Here is a 22500-nt window from a genome sequence, read left to right on the forward strand (position 1 = left end):
CATATATATATATGTATGTACACACATACATACATATATACATCAAAACATATATGCATGTTATGTATAAGTGTGTGTATGTGTATTGGAAGGCAGACATTAAATGAAGATAATGATAATATATATATATACACACACACACACACACACACACACACACACACACACACACACACACACACACGAATGAGTGGACAAATGAATGAAGGACACTCAACCAATTTATCGGGAGTTACATGTATGGACCAAAACAGTTGGATTCAAATTCATTGGTACTTTTGTAAGAAAAACACATACACACACATATATATACATCTCATCATCATCATTTAGTGTCTGTGGTTTGGATGCTTTGGATTTGTCTACTTGTCATTTTACCTGTCTCTCAGTCCCTCTAATTATGCACACACCCATCGTCATCAGCATTAATGTCCATTTTCCAGAGTGGCATGGGTTGGATCGTTTAACAGGATCCAGCAAGTAGCAGGGCTACGTTGGACTCCAGTACACACACACACATATATATATGCATTTACACATACATGTACACGTATAAAATTGAGGCAGGGCAATGCGTGTGATACTGTGCAGGACATCTAAGACAAGTGGGACGAGGGAACAAAGGCATCCCGAAATGAAAGACCAGGTGCAAATGCTTGGGAGAGGGTGTATCTATGGAAGTGGATCTGCCAAGCTGCCACCAGGTGTGGTATTAAATCGGTCTATGGACTAAACCTATCACCCAAATACATCATGGTGAGATTTGAACTCCCGGTGCAAAGAGTCGGAACAGCTACCACAACGATTACCATCTGTCGCTCTGCTGACTCTGCCAGTTCACCATCTTAGACTGGTACTTTATACATTGACCTTGGGACAATGAAATACAGAGTTGCTCTTGGTGGGAGTTGAGCTTAAAACATAAAGAACTAGAGTAAATGCCACAAGGAATTTTGTCCAAAACTCAACTGGTTCTGCCGTCCCGCTGCCTGTACCTATGTATCATGTCTAAACACACAAATGTTTAGTTCCAAGGACCTCTAACAAATAATGTGTCTACATGTGTGTATGCTATTGTGTGTGTGTATGTGTGTAAATCAATGCAACGATTGGTTGTGTTAAACTATTGATTTCTGTGCGTAAAATATCTTAAATTGTAAATTGCGGCTCTGATTAAAACATTTTCTTATTTACTTCTTCAAAGACTTTCCTGTTAATTCCCTGTTTTCTCACTTCCTACTTAACCATTTTATCGCTTGAGAGAGAGAAAGAGAGAAAGAAAGAAAGAAAGAAAGAGAGAGAGGGAAAGAGAGATGGACAGACTTAAAGTTTCTTATTAAATGGAGATGTTGCCTAATTATTCTCAGTGTGTATATAAGTATTTCAAGTTGTATAATATCTATGCTTGGCTGTAATCAGCAATGAGTAAATATAATTAACACACACACACACATGTAAATGCACACAGTAAGCGATGTCACTCTTCAACACGTCCCATCCCCCTATCCCCCCCCCTGTTAAGTTTTCTTATATTTTGGCTTGAAAACTTCAAACCACACACACATCCTGAGTGTGTGTAAATAGCGTAAATAGACTCATTATCATGTGTGTGTAGAGAGAGAGAGAGAGAGAGAGAGAGAGAGAGAGGAGCTTTTCAATATTACAACCATACAAATAAAAAGATATATATATACATATATTTATACATACATGTGTGTGTATGTGTGTGTGTGTGTTGAGAGATAGAGAGACAAACACACCATACAAATAAAAATATATATATATACATATATTTATACATACGTGTGTGTGTGTGTGTGTGTGTCTGTGTGTGTGTGTGTTGAGAGAGATAGAGACAAACAGACCATACAAATGATAAAAATATATATATACATATATTTATACATATATGTGTGTATGTATATGTGATTTACATTTTTGACATTTAAATTATATTTTTGCCATTTAAAACAAAGCACACATTCACACTTACACACACACACACACACACACAAACACACACACACACACAGCTATATTTGACATTAGTGATTTCACTGTGTTTATTTTGGCCTGTATTTCTAAAAAAAATTGTATAAAATTATCTCTTGATATTGATTCAATTTACTATGTGATCACACACACGTATACACACACACACACATACACACACACTTGTGTGCATCCATAAACTTGCCACAATTCTTACATATGATTTATTTGTTGTTAACATGTTTATATTAAATATGTTTCGTCTCAGATGTGCTAATGAAACACTAATTAATTTTCTCATTAAAACCTTAGTAATTGCTAGGTTAACTTTGAAGATGTCTGTTAATTAGAGGTGTACTTTTACTTCCACTGGCAAGCCTATTGTTATGGCAACTACTTTGCGTATGTGTTTGTGTGTGTATGCTTGCGTGTATGTGTGAATGCATGTCTTTATAAACATGATTGTGTGTGTATTGTAAATCAAATGGAAATTGTAGTTAAGATACTCGTGCCGGTGACATGTAAAAGCAGCAACCGAACGTGGCTGTTTGCCAGCCCGCTCTGTCCCCTGTGCCGGTGGCACTTAAAAGCACCCACGACACTCACGGAGTGGTTGGTGTTAGGAAGGGCATCCAACTGTAGAAACACTGCCAGATCAGACTGGAGCCTGGTGCAGTCTCCCGGCTTCCCAGACCCCGGTCGAACCGTCCAACCCATGCTAGCATGGAAAACGGACGTTAAACAATGATGATGATATACAATATATATGCTCGCATGTTTGTGTGTGTGATCTCCAATGTATCACAATTGGTAAACAATAGTAATATTGATCTGATGTTTATAGATTTCCAACTGATCAATCGCTGATTCCATGTATTTTTCTGAGTATTTGTAACTCACTGCAGAAGAAATATCACAATAAACGTGGTTCACAAAATGCCGGGTCTTTGTTTTTTTAATCAATATCACCAAAAGATACATACATTTCTCTCTCTCTCTACACACACACACTCACTTGCACTAATATCGAACAATGAGAATGAGTGGCTAACACTGCATTGGTGGCTAAATATTCTTTATTTGTTGTTAACAAGGCTGCCATTGGTTTCATGCTTTGAGAAATTTCTCAACAACTATCAAGCCTGTCGCATAAAACATTGGTGCTCATTTCCATCATGGAGATGAGTAAAAGAACATATTAAAGTATATATATATATTAAAGTATTATATATAAAGTATTATATATATATATATATCATCGAATGTCTATTATATTTATATGTACATATATGTGTGTATGGTTTGTGTGTGTGTGTGTGTATACTGTTGTGTATAACTATTGTAAAATATATACTAAGGGTGGAATGGTACTAGCTGTAATATTTTGTCTCAGAGAAACTTCTCAAAGAGACTGCTGTGTTAACACACACACACAAATAATTCAGAATTTTATCAGACATAGCTTGGCTTAGAACATCTGATCAACACTGAAGAGACCAATTCACATTGAAACACCAGTGTCTGATGTTCCACCAGCATTTTAAGCGAAGCCTTTTATTTTTTATTGTACAAGTCTCCATGAGGAGTTTTTCTGAGATAGAATATTCCAGTTATTGCTGTGTGGTAAGAAGTTTGCTTTCCAACCACGTGGTTCCAGGTTCAGTCTGCTTGTGTGGCACCATGGATAAGCATCTTCTACTCTACCGTTGAGCCACCCAAATCCTTGTGAGTGGATTTGGTAGATGGAATCTTAAAGAATCCTGTTGTATATATGTGCATGTGTGTGTCTGTCTGTCTGTTTGTCTCTGTCCACCACTTTACAACCAGTGTTGGTGTGTTTAAGTCCCCATAACTTAGCAGTTCAGTAAAAGAAACTGATAAAATAAGTACCAGGTTTAAAAGTGAAAAATAAGTCCTAGGGTCGAGTCATCAGACTGAAATTCTTCAAGTAGGTGCTCCAGCATGACCGCAGTGCAATGACTGAAATAGGTTGAAGAATATATTTATATGTGCGTGTATATATAAATGTGTGTGTGTGTGTGTGTGTACTTGCATGTATTGTCAATGTAACTATAGTTGTTGCTTAGTACCAAGTTTGGTGATTGAAGTTGTACCATCAAAACCAATCCTGGTGTGACCATCCCACCTTTTACTGTAGTAACAGGCAGTATAATTAATAATTATTAAGACAATGAGGTCTGATGTAAGGGGAAGTTGGCTGTTATTTCTACCAGGTCAAGCAGTCATGTAGAAACCCCTCATATATTTAGTGGGGTCGGGGTGTTGGTGGTGATGGGGTCGGGGTCGGAGTGTTTGTTGGGGAGGATTTATGGGGAACTGAAGGCAAGAGGTCTTCATTTTGTCTTTATTACTCGTTTGTATTCGTTTCAAGTGGAGATAAGAGATGTAATTAACTGTGTGATTAGTGGCAGAAGAGATAAGAAGCAGGTGAGACAGGTGAGGCAGATACCTTCTTCAGCAGAAGCAGCTGTTTACTTGCGAATTGATGGATGATGGATTCATTTAGCTATAATGAGAGAGAGAAAGAGAGAGTAAGAGAGAGAGAAAGAGAGCGTAAGAGAGAGAGAGAGAGAGAGGAGAGAGAGAGAGAGAGAGAGAGAAAGAGAGAACTGGGGAGACTTAGCAAGCTGACCTCTTGACACAGGGAGGGCACCTGACTGATGAGATATGTGTGTGTGTGTGTGTTATTCATTTACTTGTTTGTCATTTGACTGTGGCCATGCTGGAGCACTGCCTTTAGTCGAGCAAATTGACCCCCCCAGGACTTATTCTTTGTAAGCCCAGTACTTATTCCATCGGTCTCTTTTGCCGAACTGCTAAGTTAGGGGACGTAAACACACCAGCATCGGTTGTCAAACGATGTCGGGGAGGACAAACACACACACACACATATATACATATATACGATATGGGCTTCTTTCAGTTTCCGTCTACCAAAACCACTCACAAGGCTTTGGTCAGCCTGTGGCTATAGTAGAAGACACTTGCCCAAGGTGCCATGCAGTGGGACTGAACCCAGAACCATGTGGCTGGTAAGCAAGCTACTTACCACACAGCCACTCCTGCTTTATATATATATGTGTGTGTGTGTGTGTGTGTGTGTGTTAGTGTGTGTGTGTAATTTGTTTTTACTGGCTTCAGTCATTAGACTGAGGCCATGCTGGGGCACTGCTTTGGAGAATTTTTAGGCAAGTGAATCAACCTCAGTTTTGTTTTTTTGTTTGAAACCTGGTACTTAATCTGTTGGTCTCATTTGCTGAACCACTAAGTTACAGGGATATAAACACACCAACACTGGTTGCCAAGCAATGGTGGGGGACAAACACAGACTCAAAAACCTTCCCCCCCTACACATATATACGACAGGCTTCTTTCAGTTTCCATCCACCAAATCTGCTCAGCTCAAGCCCATATAAGAAGACACTTGCCCAAAATGTCACACAATGGGACTGAACTTGGAACCATGTAATTGGGATGCAAGCTTCTTACCACACAGCCACACCTAAAGAGAAGTAGGTGAGGTGTGTGTGTGATAGCTCCTTGTATTGTCACCATCAACCCCGGACACCCATCTTTGTGTATATTTGTGGTGATGATATCAAATGAATATCGAAATGTCACCTTCGGCTTCTCTGCTGACAAAAGAGATTTAGAGATATCATTTTTCCTCAGCTGGGTATGTTGGTGTTAAATGAAGAGCATGACACTTGTTATTGTCTTAGGTTTGTTCCACTAAAAGTCAGATTATTACATGACGTATGGAATGTAATTATTGTGTGTAGGAGTAGTGGATGGGTTTGGTATTTGAACCCCACCCCCCAGGCAGATGGAGTGGGTGCTGAGCGGAGGGAGATCTCGTGTCTGTGTATATCCATTTACAAAAAGTAAAGAATTGTATGAAAATAGGATTTCTTTTATAAGATCAGTGACAATTTGAAAATGTTTGTATCATCATGCTGGTTTTTTTTTTTTTCCATGTTGGCATTGGCTGGACAAGACTTACTGAGATAGCGTTTTTGTGACTGGGTACCTTTCCTGTTGCCAACCTTTACCTGTTTTTCAAAGCTGTTGTTCTCTCATTCCAGTGTGGTCTGGATATGGGGAGACCACTTAGCTGCAGCCGTTTTATTTTTGCAGGGGATGCGAATGTGCCGTAATTGTTGCCCTGTGTTGTGTGAAGACGTGAAAGAAGAAACACACACACACACACTCACACGCATTCTCTCTCTTTCTCTCTCTCTCTCTCTCACAAACACACACACACTCATTCTCTCTCTTTCTCTCTCTCTCTCAAAATCACACACACACGCACGCACACATTCTCTCTCTTTCAAAAACACGCACACACACCCATTCTCTCTCTCTCTCTCTCTCTCACACACACACACACATATTGTCATGATGGGGTTTTTATACTGTTTCTGTCTACCAGTTTCACTCACCTGGGATCAGTCAGCTAAAGGCTATAGTAGAAGACCAATGGTGCCCCGCAGTGGATGGCACCTGGGGTCACACCTTTACCAAGTGAACACCATCACTACAACTACAGCCATAATTGCACCCCAGACATTATTTACTCTTATTTATTCATTCATTTCAATTTCTTCCTCGTTTTCCGTTTCACGTCTGAAATGTCCATCTCTGAAAAGTATTCCTTCAAATGTTCTTTCTTCTCTCTGTTGTTCAGAAGTAAATTCATCTTAGATTAAGAATTAAAAGACTATTAAAGCAACAACTAGTTCAGCCGGGTAAACAAAAGTCAGCTTATCTTTTGTTAATCTCTCTCTCTCTCTCCTACCTTTTATAGCTTTAGGGAAGATTAAAGTGATCATTTATCCAGCTACATTTTTTCACTGTGCTACACTTCCTGGCAAATTTAAGGAATTATTCCCTGACTGTTCTCCTGATTTTCAGGTTTCTTTCAAAACATTGTAACAAAGGAAATGGTTTTTCTCATGTAAACATTTTGGATTCTCAATAGAAATAATGGAATTTTTTGTTTTCCATGATTTGTAAACCATTTTTACTCCCTGATTGTTTTAACTCCCTACCATTAATACCACCTATTGTGCCAACTGTAGAACTTCTTCATGGTTGTTTAATATCCTAGAATTAGCTGCCAAATTTTCTTCAGATCCCACCCCACACTCTTAAGAAAGGGAAAGAACATTGAATAATGTACTCCTAGACACACAGTGTCAGGCAATGTGGAACAGAACGGCCACAGATGGAAAGATAGTTAAACTTACGGTTGACTACCGACCACAAGTCTGGTCTGTCAGAGTTGACCCCAGGGTGAAATAATAACAATAAGCATAGATACCATTCTCTAAAACCACTCACTTCCTTTCTTTCTTCCGTCTACAAAGCGAAGAGAGGAATATAATTGCAAAGTAGCGGAATAATTCTACAACATTATTGGCTTTCAGTGTCGGTGAAAGAATATATATGTTGACCAGCCTTTGCTTTTAGTTGCAAATGTTATATTTATTGACTTCTCTTCGTACAGTCCTTTATTACCAATTCTTTCTTTCTGGTTCTCTGTTGTCTGCAAATATTTATCATCCTCAGCCTTTTTTAGATTCTTTGCATTGAAATATTCTTGATTCCTAAACCTCTTTGATAATTTGCCATTGATGCTGGTGATAAAATCCATTTGGAGTTATTCAAAGATTAATACCATAGATTAATCCCATTCTTTTGTCAGATTTTAGATTCTAAAGAATCTGAAGAAGTTTCTAGAATAAGTGCTGACCATAAATCTAAGAACAGACTGGTTTTGTTGTCTTTTTTTATTTTATTGTTTTAGTTTTATCTTAATTTTACAAGATATTGAATGTAAAAAAAAAATATTTTATTTCTTGGAATCTTTTAAAAATTCATTTTGTGATCAACTGGTTTCACAGCTGGGTGCTTTCCTTGCCCTTAACCACTCATTCATGAAGAGGACTGAATCATGTGATTAGTTACTCTGCCTTTTATCTTCTCTTGCGTAAACAGCTGCTAGAAATAGTAGTCAAAAATAGAGAGAGAATATCTCTCAATCACATACACACACACACACACACACACACAAAATATTCCACTCTAGATAATGAAAGTCAGTATCACACATCTGGGCATACTCTATGTGGTTACTCAACTTGCAAGAATAGAAGTTAAGATTCCCTCAAATCGTATCCTGCCATCTTACAAAATGAAGGCCTCGCTACATAATGTAGTTCTTGTACAGTTTGTGTGAAGAAAAAACTGGTTGGTTGAGGCTGGAACATCTTTGGTCAAGGATCTCCGGATTTAGGAATAACTTTAAATTTTATTTCCTTCACAATTAAAAGTTTGCATAAAACAAGAAATTTCATTTCACAGAGAAACAAATTATTGTCATTATTATTTTTTTTTAAATAAAGAAAGAAAACACCTTTCATCCTTTCGGCGGGGGGTCAATAAAATAAGTACCAGTTGACCGGTCCCATCCCCCCCCCCCAAATTACAGACCTTGTGCCAAATTTTAAAATCATCATCATCATCAGTAGTAAGGCAGTGAGCTGGCAGAATCGTTAGCACGCCGGGCGAAATACTTAGCAGTATTTCATCTGTCCTTACATTCTGAGTTCAAATTCCGCCGAGGTCGACTTTGCCTTTCATCCTTTCTGGGTCGATAAATTAAGTACCAGTTACGCACTGGGGTCAATATAATCGACTTAATCCCTTTGTCTGTCCTTGTTGTCCTCTCTGTGTTTAGCCCCTTTTTAGGTAGCAAAGAAATTGGTATTTCGTCTGCCGCTACGTTCTGAGTTCAAATTCCGCCGAGGTCGACTTTTAAATAAGTACCAGTTACGGTCTGATGTAATCGACTGAATCCATTCCTCCAAATTTGAGGCCTTGTGCTTCCAGTAAAAAGAATTATTATTATTATTATCATTATTATTATTTTTTGTCCTCCTCCTCCTTCTTCTTGTGGCAAGCTGGCAGAATTGTTAGCATACCAGGCAAAATGCTTAATGGCATATTCTCTGCCTTTAAGTCCTAAGTTCAGATTCCACTGTGGTTAACTTTGCATTTCATCCTTTCAAAGTTGATGAAACAAGTACCAGTTGAGCCCTGGACGTGATGTAATCAAACTAAATCCCTCCTGCGAAATTGCTGGCCTTGTGCCAAAATTTGAAACCATTACTATCATTATTATTCTTATTAAGGTGGCAAGCTGGCAGAATTGTTAGCATACCCAATAGAATGTTTAGGGCCATTTCTTTACATATTTGGTTTGAATTCTGCTGAAGTCAACTTGGCCTTTCATCCATTCTTTTGGGGATTGATAAAGTAAATAGTAGTTGAAAACTGGGGCCAATGTAATTGACTAGCCACCCATTCACCCCACAAAAATTTTCAGGCCTTGTAATTATAGCAGAAAGGATTATTATTAGCTCAACCTTAGCGAAGGTGGAGTCATGTGCTGGGAGTGGGGGGTCAGTAGAATCTCTCAAACTTCTGGCTTTATGCTTGTGTTAGAAATTATAATTGTGGTTGTTATTGTTGTTGTTACATGTCAGAAGTGAAATTCCAGGTAGAATATATTTCAACCAGTTTGGTTGTGAAAGAAGACCGGAGGAATTTGGAGAAGCTTCAGATGTTGAAAGGAAGGAGAGACGGCAGTAGTAAATGGCAAAGAATGCTGTAGAATATTCCTTTGTGTGTGTGTGTACGTACAGGTGCATACACACAGACAAATAGGAATGTGTGTGTGTGCGTGTGTCTGTCTGTCTATTTCTCTCTTGAGGAAAATAGATGACAAGGAAAGGTTGCTAGGGAACCACAAAACATGTTTGATGTTGATCAGTTCAGTGTGAGGTGAGAGAGTTCTGAAACCCCTAAAGAGGGCATTAACTGTACCAGATTACACTGCATTAGGGTACTCTCTTGAAGGCGGCCAGTCTTAAAATAACAACAACTAACATAACAAAGATAAACAGAAAGTAGGAGAGAGTTCGTGGAATGTTGATAATTTTTGATTAATGCAAAGAGAAGTGGAATGTCGACCAGCATTAGTTTGGTCCCTTCCCCTGCAGGGGTGAGACGGAAAATAGAAAGTAGAGAAATATGAAAAGGTGTTGTTAGTCTGTTTGTCCCTCTTCATTGACTTTGTCTAATCTTTGCTCTGCTCACAGCAGCCAGAAATGGTAAATTTCTTGTACTTCTTTTGGAACTTATTTTCTACGGTTCTTTGGATTCTTTGGAACTTACTTTCTGTGGTTCTTTGGACTCTTGAGTCCATCTTAAGAATAAGTATTATCGTGTTATGTAATGTTGTGCCATTGTCCTACCATACTTTATTGTAGAATGCTGTTATACTACTATTGTCACACCATACTGCATTATAGAACATTGTTGTACCATTGTCACACCATACTATAATGTGCAGTATTGTTTTAACATTGTATTATTGTGGAATTCCTTCCATACTGTGTTGTGGGAACATATGGCATGACTATTTTATAACACAGTTGAACATTTTAGCAATAATGGGATGGCGGTGATATATATCATCATCATCATCATCATTCACCATCATCGTCATCATTGTTGTTGCTCTTTTTCTCTTCCTCATCATCATTATCATCATCATCACATCTATGTTTCCATGCTGGCATGGGTTAGATAAGTCATTATGGTTTGAATTGGTTCTTATCCTGACTTACTGCTTTCCTAAATGAATCAAGGGTTCACTTCTTACCTACACGTGCCTCTAATCTCTGTTGTAATGGGGCACAATGACATGGAGTAAGTAATTACCACCCTCTGCTCTACCCACCCACTGAATCTATAAACCAACAAGGGTTACTCTTTGTGTTGATCACCCTGCTAGAAACGAGTTAAATTCCCTTCATATCTCACTATATTGTCTTAATTAAAGAGAGCTGAATTGGACAATGTGGTCCCTGATGTAGGACAGGATGTAGGACAGCTGAGATGTCTTTCATTATAATTGTTTGACCGTTGTTTACCTGGGGCCAAACATTAGCAATGACCAAGCAAACACAAACTGACTGGACAGCGGAGAAAGTATAGCATGTCCTGAGTGCAACACTGCATCACAATACAATAGGGTAAAAGGTGAAGACCCCCTTTGGTTAGGAATGACCATGGGATTGCACCTAGAAGGTTCCTCTCCAAAGCACAAGTCTGGCAAGGTTGTTTCTGGAAGACCAGTTGTCGCCCTTCCCTTTCCATGGATGTTGTCTGAGGGAAAGACAAAGGGGCTGATCTAGCTTGGCACCAGTGATGTCACAACTCATTTCTACAGCTGAGTGAACTGGAGCAACGTGAAAATAAAGTGTCTTGCTCAAGAGCACAGCATACAGTCCGATCCGGGGATCGAACTCACTACCTCATGGCTGTGAGCCTGACACTCTAACCACTGAGCCATGTGCCTTTGCACCACAATACAATACACCACTGCATATCAGAATGTGCAGTTTGGTAATTAATAATGTGAAGGTGCAGCATGTCCGAAGTCATGGAACCTGAAGTTGTGTTTGGCTGTTATTGTTCTGCTGAATTGCAATTGACCAGGGGCTTTATAACAACAATGGCAACAACAACAACAACATCTATATCCGTTTTACTCCCACTCTCCACACACACTCTCTTAACGACTTTGGATTTTTAATACCTTGTGAAATCCATCGTTGATTTGAACCTGTGTTCTGTTTGCTACAATGTCCTGAAACTCTGTATTTAATATTGTTATTTAGGCCCCAGGCTGGCAGAAACGTTGGCACGCCGGGCGAGATGCTTAGCGGTATTTTGTCTGCCGTTACATTCTGAGTTCAAATTCCGCCGAGGTCGACTTTACCTTTCATCCTTTCGGGGTCGATAAATTAAGTACCAGTTACGCACTGGGGTCGATGTAATCGACTTAATCCCTTTGTCTGTCCTTGTTTGTCCCCTCTATGTTTAGCCCCTTGTGGGTAATAAAGAAATATATTTAGGCCCAGATCGGACCTGACCTAAGGTATTCCATCCATGGCCATCCTGTGTTGTTGTATATCTGTAAGCACATTACCCTAATGTTCCCTTCCATTTTAAGATGGTAGAATCTGATTTAAGAGTGACTTGATTGTTATTTCTAGCAGAATGACTCACCTTGCTGAGCCCCCACCAGCTCTCCGTTGCGGAGGTTTTGTTAGTGATGAGATTATAAAAACAAGGGGTAAATATTCCAAAAGGTTGGGTACTCCTGGTGATAAGGGTGTTGCTATGTTATCAGTCAGATGTTTAAATGAGATATCAAGCAGAGAATGGAAAAAAATTGCTTGTGTTGCTTAAATAGACATAATTTAGCTGGTGTCGAGGAAAATGGCTTATTTTGCTAAATCAGACATTTCAAACAGATGTTGAATAGAATTGCTTTTGTTGTCAAATTAGGCCCAAAATGTGTAGGAGATTGGCTTGCTTGATTTGACTGTTTAGCATTCAGCTTATTCTGTCAAATGTAATGGTTATTTATTCAAATTGTTTTGAATTAATCATGTGTTATCTGTCTGTAGCTTCAAGATTTCAATGATGTGATTGTATGTTTTAGATTGTCATTGTAAGGTAGGTGTGAAAGACTAGATCTGGCTTGTTTGAACATAGAACAAGTAGACATTTGGGGGGCTGGATGTAGATGGTTTAGATGCTAAATGGTTGGTGGTGATGAAAAGGACATGACTTTATAGGCGTAGGAGTGGCTGTGTAGTAAGTAGCTTTCTTATGAACAACATGGTTCCAGGTTCAGTCCACTGCGTGGCACCTTGGGCAAGTGTTTTCTATTATAGCATCGGGCCGACCAAAGCCTTGTGAGTGGATTTGGTAGACAGAAACTGAAAGAAGGCTGTCGTATATATGTGTGTGTGTCTGTGTTTGTCCCCATAACATTGCTTGACAACCGATGCTGATGTGTTTACTTCCCCATAACTTAGCAGTTCAGCAAAAGAGACCAATAGAATAAGTACTAGGCTTACAAAGAATAAGTCCTGGGGTCAATTTGCTCGACTAAAGGCGGTGCTCTAGCATGGCCACAGTCAAATGACTAAAACAAGTAAAAGAGTAAAAAGAGTAAAGAGTTACGTTGTTAAAATATACCTCTCTAATGTGTGTGAACTACATTGCTTCGACCCATCTCAGAAATGTTGAGCAGAGTTGTTTGTGTTGAAGTGAACATAATAAGAGACTGTGCTTCTAAGGAAATGATGACATACGTTGCTTCAACACGTCTAACAGAATGTATTTGTGAGTTGAGAATTAGGGAAATGGTTTACACTGCTTAAAAAGACCTGTCTAAAGGTTGTTGAGGAATTTGGCTAATGTTGTTTAAACAGACCCACCTAAGAGATGTTGAAGAAGGTGGATTGTTTTAATAGACCTATCAGCCGAATGTAGGGAAGACTGGCTTATCTTCTTTAAATAGGCCCATCTAATAGATGTTGAAGAGGATGTCCTGTTTAAATAGACTTAACAGATGAAGATGAGATTGGCTTATCTTGTCTAAATAGAGATTAATCTAAGAGGTGTGATGGAAAGTATATTGACAATGTGGAACATGACTAATGTTACTTCGACACAATCCCACAGACCTAGCAAAAGCAGTCGTTATAATTCGGATCAGAAATTATGTTGTTCAGAGGCACAGCTTTTTGAAGATCTACTTGAGACTGTGGTTATATCGAGGCTCTAATGACAATAAGAACTTTCTAAAGAAACAGAACCACTCATGATACATATTTTTAGCTGTCATATGATCTCCTCGGTTCCACCAGAACAACAATACTTGGTATTATTCCTTCCTAATAGGGAATTGTCTCCTGTTGTCATGTCACCTCATATACTGCCCACCCCCTCCTTTTCTAGTAACTGCTTTTATGCCTCCCACCTCAGAACTGTGGTGTGTAGACCAGTAAGGGGACCGTTTTACTTGATCCATTAGAAATAGAAACCAAATCAGACTTATTGTGTTGGACAAGAGGAAGGACACATTGGAAATTGTAGCCCTAGGTATATTACTTGAATAAAGGATAGGGTGGGTGGTCATGATTTGATATCTCTGTTCATAGGACTGCAGGACCAGGACTGACTTGGGGTTAAACATCATCATCATCAATCATGGTCACATACAGTTTTTAATTAATGCATTTCTGGTCTTTGATTTTGATGGCCATCGTCCTGTTCCATCTTTGAAATATTTTGGTCAGTTGTTACTTTGATAAAAGACTTGTGGAGAAGAAGATATTTTGAGAGAGAGAGAGCGAAAAGAGTGAGTAGTAGATATATTCTTGAGAGAGAGAGAATTTAGTGTGGGAAATGTTTTACTGTGTGAACTGGACGAGTTTTATCTTGGCACTGGCACGGGAGAGGTTGTTTAGAGAGGAAACCCTTTACTTTGTATTAGTTGTTTATAGTCACTTCTCTGTTAAATGGGCTCTCCACAGTTTCCCCTCCGGCAAATTCCACTCACAAGGTGTTGATCAACCTAAGGCTGTGGTAGATGACTCATAGTCAAAAGTGGTGCATAGTGGGGTCAAATCTGGAACGATGCCATTGTGGAATTGTTAAGCACACAGCCAGCCACGCTTGTACAAATGCTAAATGCTATCCTCCCCCAATCAGCTGTCTTTTACCATTCGAATGGATTAGCTGCGTGTCTACCAAACTTATTGAACACACAATGTTTCATAATGCAGTAACCGCAATGGTGTAGGAATTTTTTTTTTAAACCAAATAACAGTTATTGAGTTATGTCTGTCTGTCTGGGAACATTTATTACTCAGTATCCAACATCCATCTCCACTGAAAGCAACAGCAGCAGTAGCAGCAGCAGCAACCATAGCAGCTATAGTAGTGGCAGCAGCTGTCAGCAAACATTACTCACCAAGAAATGGAAAAGCTGGAAATGACTCCCCAGTTCAGTTGAGCTGTCATCTGCTTCATGTTACATCCTTTGACACCCGTTAGGGAAGAGTCGGTTCAATTGACTTTTTTCAAGGAATTATTTTAATACTCTAATTGTTGTTGTTTACAATTTGGGGTGTTTCATATTTTAGGATTATCCGTCATCACATCCTAATTCGTTGCCGACCCATATTTCTTGTGAAATAGCAGAAGTAAGAACCCCCACTTCTCCCCCTGTCTGCTCCCTTTTTATTTGGAAACTTCCTGTTTAACTAAATTAATTGAAACCATATTCTTGCTGTTGCAATGGCCTACATTCACATTCCACACATGTTTCTTCCATAACCTCACAGGTTCTTCTTTAGAATTTCCTTCATTTCATTCGATTCCATTTTCTTCGTTTGTTTTCCTTTCGGTTGTTTCTTTGTGAATCACTCTCAATATTTGTCCTGTTAACGATCCTGATTACTTCCACTAATTAACTATGAAATCTTGCTTCACTTGTTTCTAATCAACGCACAAACCCTAAACTCTCACTTTACCCCCACCCCATTTCCTGCCATGCCCTTCCCCAGCTAGATTATGGTGGTGTTCTGCAAGAATTTCTCTGTTGCTTATAAATTCTTCACTGGAAAAAAATGTTCAAGTTGAGTCAAAAGGATGATCTCCTTTCTCAGTGCTGTTGTTAACCCCAGGTTGGTCCTCTTCCAGCCGACCTATGATCAAAGGCTTTCTAGCAATGACCAACCTGTCTTTAGGGATGTCAAGAACTACACTATTTAATGTATCCTTCCTTTATTTAAGAAAACATGATGTGATTTGGCTGCTATTTCCATCAAGTCAAGTGACCACATAGGGGCTCCTTCAATCGCTTATGTTGTTGTTTATCTCCATTAAAATCTGCTCGATTAAACTAAGGGGTCTGTAGAATTGGTGAGAATGAACTTTTGAGGCTGTACCACTATAGATATATTTCTGTCTGAAATATATCTACAATACACTGTGTCTACAGGCAGTGCTGTGGAGTCGAAACTAAAAATTTTGACTCTGACTCCGACATTATTGGCACCTCTGACTCTGACACCCCTTTATGTAATCAAGTGATTATGGTCTACATATCCCATAAAGCATATGCATACGCTTGTACTTTAAGTAGGCCTATATCTTATAACTGGTTTATATTAACCCTTTCATTACCAACCCGGCTGAAACTGGCTCTGGCTCTGTAGTATAAATGTCTTGTTTCCATAAGTTTTGAATTAAAATCTTCCACCAAACCTCAGTCACAATTTATGTTCCTAACACTAGCTTAATGATAACCAAGTTATTTTACTAAATTCTTTGTTATATTTAAAATTAATTGAAAGAAATACAGAACATCTCAAAATAAATACAGTAACAAAAGGGTTAAACAATAAAGATATTATGAGTCAGAGTCAGTATAATTTTACCGACTCTGACCCCCACCTTAACTGTTTCTGACTCTATGACTCTGACTCCTCAGGCCTGTCTACAGGATGGTGCTACACAATATTACATCTACACTATATCATACCTATGTCATACACCACATCCACGCAGGGTGTCCAGTCCTGTCTTACCCCTCCACCTTGTAACACAGTAAGGCTATATAATCCGTGTGACCATTCACTACATCAGTTATTTTCTATTGCCAGCTTTAATTAATTGCAGCCTGAAATGAACGAGTGTCTCTGATTTATTCACGCCCCAACTGCTAAATGTTAAAATCACAAAAGATCAGTTTTATTCTATTTTATTTTTAAGGAATTTCATTTCCTAAATGTCCTGCTTTTGTTTTGTTATTAAATTTTAAAATATTAACCCTTTCGTTACTGTATTTATTTTGAGATGCTCTGTGTTTCTTTCAATTACTTTAAATATGACAAAGAATTTAGTAAAATAACTTAGTTACCATTCAGCTTAGTGTTAGGAACATGAATTGTGACTAAGGTTTGGTGGAAGATTTTAATTCAGAACTTATGGAAACAAGACATTTGTACAACAGAGCCAGAGCCGGTTTCAGCTGGGTTGGTAACAAAAGGGTTAAAGCTGTCAGAGTCGGGATGCTGCTGGTCTGAGGCAAAACACTGAAATGAGGTACCGTGTAGACACAGCATATTGTAGATATAACATCTAGTAGTATCTTAGTGTAGCTATATTACTTATACAACTGAAGTGTCGACATACCATACAAAAGATATTCTGTCCTACAGCTATAAGAGATATGTCATGTTGCAGACATGCCAATGCGGAAAAATACATGTTCAAAATAAAAATAATGATTATGATGATGATGATCGTCATCATCATCATCATCATCATTTTAATGTGAAAAATCAGCAGTTTGGCTTATCTTCCCATCTATTGTAACTTCCTGCCAGATTAAATAAACAGATTAACCAGAGTTGAGCTAAATAATTTAATATCCAAATATTTGTTTGAATCAGTGGCACTCAAGGGATTTTTTTATCGTATTTAATGCCTGTTGGTGTCACTTTTATTGGTTAGCAACACCAGGAAGAATTTCTGAAGAAAAGAAAGAAACCAGAACACAAAGCAGCCATCTTAATTTCTCTGAATTTCTGACATGGCGGCTGCCTCAGAATATTTCCCAGTCACAGACAGAACGTTCTTATTTCTTTATTGCCCACAAGGGGCTAAACATAGAGGGGACAAACAAGGACAGATAAAGGGATTAAGTCAAATACATCGACCCCAGTGCAAAGCTGGTACTTAATTTATCAACCCCGAAAGGCAAAGTCAACCTCGGTGGAATTTGAACTCAGAACCTAACGACAGGCAAAATACCGCCAAGCATTTCGCCCGGCGTGCTAACGATTCTGCCAGCTCGCCGCCGTCAGACAGAACGTTCTGTGTAGCATATTCTTTGATTAGTTTATTAGTTTAGTCAGTCTATTGTTGTAATTAATTGTGGCCATACTGCAGCACCACCTTGAAGAGTTTTAATGAATTAAATTCTCCCCGGTACTTAATGTTTTAAAGTCTGATCCTTATTGTATCAGTCTTTTTGTGCGAAACTATTAAGTTATGGGGGACATAAACAAACAAACAAACAAACTGTTTGTCAGTTGGAGAGAGACAAACACAAAGAACAGATCCTCACACACACACATATGATAGGCTTCTGCATAGTTTGCATTCACCAAATTCGCTCACAAAGCTTCGGTCAGTCTGGAACCATGGTAGAAAATATTTTCTCCAAGTGCTGTCCAGTGGGACTGAACCCCAAACCACATAGCTGTGAAGCAAACGTCTTCACCACCCGTCCATTATATCATTTTAAAATCTTTCACTTAGGGTGTCTCAAAACCCGAACCCAACATATTCAATCATTTCTTGAAGAAATCTTAGACTCTGATCCCTAACAAACCCCTAGTGAGTGTCATCCATTTTTTAACAGAACTTTTGATTTTATGGTCTCACGGTGGCACATAAAAAGCACTTTTTGAGTTTTTAGGCCTCATGAAGGCAATGTGGCCGATACCAGTGTCATGTAACCATGGCAACACCACGAAGCAATAATGGAACTGCCATTAATGCTACATGATGGTGTTGGGCTTCATGGAGACAAGGACGAATGACTGAGACCTTTGGCAATATGCTGTGCTTGAGAAGAAGACCCATCAAGCCAAGTGAAATCGTAGTCGTGGCAGATACTGGTGTCACCCAACTGGCACCGGTGCCCATGGCACATAATAGCATCCATTACACTCACTGTGTGGTTGGCATTAGGAAGGGCATCCAGCTGTAGAAACTTTGCCAAATCAGACTGGAGTCTGGTGCAGCCCCTCAGCTTACCAGTCCTGGTCAAACTGTCCAACCCATGCTAGCATGGACAATGGGTGTTAAATGATGATGATAATGATGATGATTTTGTAGAAGAGATGAAGATAAAAGGTGACCTTGAAACACCATCATGTAGCATGAATGGCAGTTCCATTATTGCTTCGTAGTGTTGCCATGGTTACTAATTACATCAACAAAACCACTTAACGAGAGCCTCTCTAATGTTTGCCAGACTTGCTACAAATAGCAGTCAATCGTCCCTCAAATCACACTCTGTCATCTCAGAAAAGGCCTTCATGAATAATGTAAACGTTCAGTATGTAACAGTGCATAAGAAAACGGGATGGTCATGGCTGGAATGCTTTTGATCAAGCATCTGCACTGGCAGGCTAGCCTAGGGCTAAATAACAGCAGCATTAACTAAATCAAGAAAGGTTGTGTATCTGTTTATTCGAATACCTGCGCATGCAGGGGTGGAGGTTGAATATGATTGTGCACACATGCACGTGTAGATTTGTGTGTGTGTGTGTGTGTGTGTGTGTACACTGCATGCACTATCTGTCTTTAAGTGCAGAAAGTACCCTTTTGATATCAAAGGAGTAAAGCTCCTTCATAGATCTACCACTCTTTGTAGAATTCCTCTTTGACTGTGGGGGCCCTTTATTTCCCAATAAATCCTATTTACCGATTCCAAGTAAATTCTTTGAAGATGCTTCCCAAATTACTTTCTTTGCTGAAAAATCGAATAACAAATCCTTCTTTCTTCCATTAAATATTGCTGCTGCTTTTCTCCTACAACACATTCCTTCTCGGATTAAAGTCCCCCACCCGTTCCCCCACTCTTTCATTCCCTCTCTCACACGCTTCCTCTTTCTCTTCCTCTCTCCTTCTTTCTTCATTTCTTTCTGCTTCTCTTTCCTTCTAATAAAAGTCCTCGTATTTACTGACCTTTACTGACCTTCTCTCCTGCTCTGTCTTTTCTCCCCCCCCCCAACTGGCCTTTGATTCTCTAAAATGTTGACCAAAGGGATTATAACTCAAAGCAACAAAATATCATTAAGCTGGACAACACGAAACATCCAGCGTGTCTCACCATTGTCCACTTTTGCCCACCTTTGACCGCCTGCCAATAGGTTTTAAGATGAAATCCATTGATCTCATTCCCATGTGTCCACTAGATGGGACACTTTGACATAGCTCAGGTCAGTTAGCTCATCCACGAGATTTTCTGGGATTCTTAGCAATTTGTCCATGGATAGCTTTATGACTCAACATCAAAGAATTGGGGCAAAATGCTGGCTGTTAAAAGTTCCTTGCAATTTAGGAAATAGAAAATTTGGCACAAGCCCAGAAAGTTCAGGGAAGCATGCGAGGGGATTGCATCGAGCCCCAACGGTCAACATGTACTTACTTCATTGACCTGGAAAAAATTAAAGGCAAGGTAGGCCCTCACGGGATTTGAATTCAGAATGTAAAGACAAACAGAATAGGTTCAGGTGTGGCTGTGTGGTAAGAAGCTTGCTTCCCAACCACATGGTTCCGGGTTCAGTTCCACTGCATGGCACCTTGGGCAAGTGGCTTCTACTATAACCTCAGACTGACCAAAGCCTTTTGAGTGGATTTGGTAGACGGAAACTGAAAGAAGCCTGTTGTATAATATATATATATATATATACGTGTGTATTTATGTGTTTGTGTTTGTTCCCCCCACCACCACCATCGCTTGACAACCAATGTTGGTGTGTTTATGTCCCTGTAACTTAGCAGCTCGGCAAAAGACATCAATAGAATAAGTACTAGGCTTACAGAGTATGTCATTAACTAAATATGCTGGAATATATTATGTTGATGTCCACCAAGAGATATCTGAGGACAGTTTCAGGTGAGTTTAGATCAGTGGTTCCCAAAGTGGATGTTATTGTTCCCCTGGAGGTGCTGGAAAGTTCCAAGGGGGTTTTGAAGAAAAGTGGGGTAATAATGGGGTCGCAATTCATGTAAAAACAACAAAATAATGGGTTCATTTGATTAAATTTTATTTGTGAAACACTGTTGTTGCTTTGACTTTACTTTGGAAAAAGGTCTATGTTTGTGATGGTCAGTTTGGGTGGGGGCAGTAGGAATGTGGCCTGGGTGTCAAGGGGGAGGTAGTCCGAAAAAGTTTGGGAATCCCTGGTTTAGATTAAGAGGGAAGTACTACCTGTCCACTATTCTTCTGTGTCTTCTCTGCCACTACCAACTGTCCACTTGTATCTCCTGTCATCACTACTTGCAGCTGACTGTCTTCCGTACCAGCTGTCCACATTGTTGGCACCGCCAGCACACTCTTCAACCTTATATTAAAAGGACCAAATAAATTAGTTGGGATGTCTTCTCATTGGAATCACACTGTCGTGTCTAAGTATTTGATTGGCTCCTAATATACCATTGATTAACGAAGGGGCTAGTAGTGTAAAAATTGATAGGACATATGGGTAATTGAACTGACCACAGTATTATTCTGATACTTATTCTGATCAACTCCAGAGAGATGATCATCGATGAAATATTTTAGCAGAATTGGTAAACTGACAGATAAAAAAAATACTTTGTGACATTTAGCTAGAATCTTTCTTCTCAGGTCAGTTTTGCCCTTCCATTCTTCATGGATCAATATCACTCAAACACTGGATCAATTGCTTCTCCTTCCTTTTCTGTCCCTCTTTAATCCACTTTTATTGGTGGCTTTCTTTTAATCCCCTGATTTCAGAATCCAGATCTTAAAGTTTGACTTTTCAATAATTCAATAATTTGTCTCTTATTAGAGTAATTTTGTCACAGTTGTCTAATCTTGCTCTCCTATTGGTATCCCTGCTGAATGTGTTACATAGGTGCTCCAGCTGGACACTAACCTTTGGAAGTGGTTTTGAAGCCTCAATTTAGAAGAGATTGGTTATAAATTGTCCACAGTATTTAATAACCATTGTTGGCATTTAACAGATTCATTAATGGAGTCAGTGGGGTGGGGGGGGTCAGGCAGCCGGTTCCACCAAAGACTTCTGTTTTACAGAGTCGGGGGAGGACATGCCTAGTTTTTATTACAATGCACTGTTACTACAATGCCAACAAAGCTTGGCTGATACATTATATGTTGAGGCGGTGGAGCTGTCTGCTTTGCACACAACCTTCTCCAGTTTCTCAGGAATATGCTGTCTTCAGTAATTAATCATGCCAAGTTGTTTCTTTTGGTTTTTCATTTTTGCAATAATCGTGGAGATGCATGTAATTTCTGACATACCAGGGTATCTTTGTTGCAACACGGTGAGTTGTAGCACACACACACAGTATCTCTGATATGATTGTGAATGTAACACATAGTATTTCTGTTTTGATGGTAAGTGTAACACATAATATACAGTGTCTTTTGTGACGTGTGTGTAACAAACAGTACAGTGCCTCTGTTGTGATGAGTGTAACATACATTACAATTTCTCTGTGATGTGATAAGTGTAACATATACTACGTTTTCTGCGATGTGAAATGGTTAGTGTAACACACTAAGTTTTTCTGTGATGTGGGGAGTGTAACACACTACACTTTCTCTGTAACATGATGAGTGTAACACACTACAGTTTCTCTGTGACATAATGAGTGTAACATACACTACATTTTCTGGGATGTGACATGGTGAGTGTAACACGCTGCAGCATCTCTGTTGTGACATGGTGAGTTAACACACACAATATCTCTGTTGTG

General features: G+C 39.2%; 1 protein-coding gene across 10 annotated transcripts in view; it reads left to right on the plus strand.

The window, feature by feature from the left end:
* The window catches only part of LOC115222348 (dedicator of cytokinesis protein 9), a 264847-nt gene that overhangs the window by 89166 nt on the left and 153181 nt on the right, over positions 1-22500 (plus strand). The window lies entirely within an intron of this gene.

Source organism: Octopus sinensis, linkage group LG19 (genome assembly GCF_006345805.1).
Source record: "Octopus sinensis linkage group LG19, ASM634580v1, whole genome shotgun sequence".
Classification (NCBI taxonomy): Eukaryota; Metazoa; Mollusca; class Cephalopoda; order Octopoda; family Octopodidae; genus Octopus; species Octopus sinensis.